Source organism: Rhea americana, unplaced genomic scaffold (assembly GCF_003343005.1).
Source record: "Rhea americana isolate MKP2758 unplaced genomic scaffold, rheAme1 scaffold_315, whole genome shotgun sequence".
Classification (NCBI taxonomy): Eukaryota; Metazoa; Chordata; class Aves; order Rheiformes; family Rheidae; genus Rhea; species Rhea americana.
This window is the reverse complement of record NW_028186441.1, coordinates 158,346-158,775: the sequence shown is the minus strand read 5'-3', so window position 1 is coordinate 158,775 and position 430 is coordinate 158,346.

Here is a 430-nt window from a genome sequence, read left to right as displayed (position 1 = left end):
GCGCTCCTCCGGTTACCCGGGAAGTTCCCCGTTTCCTGCCTTCGTCCAGGATCTTCTGGAATAGCTCATCGCTGACGCCAACTACCTAATCCATCCGTGACAGGACTGTCAGTCACCCTCTAAATTAACTCTAAATCCTTATTTGAGATGCTTAATCAGCCAATTAACATATAGTCATGAAATAGAGTTTATTAAAATACATTTGAGTATATTAACTATCAAATAAGGTAGACATCGGCTATGGAAGTGGCAAAAGACAGCACAGCCGCTCTCGCACAGACGCAGACACAAACACGGAGCAAGATCCGTGCGGACACGGAGGCGACGCCGACCGCTTGGGAAGCGCCGAGCGGGCGCCGCTCCGCGCCAGGTGCGGGAGCCCGAGGGCAGAGCTCGGCCGAACGGGCCCGCGGGGCTGCCGGGGAAGCGG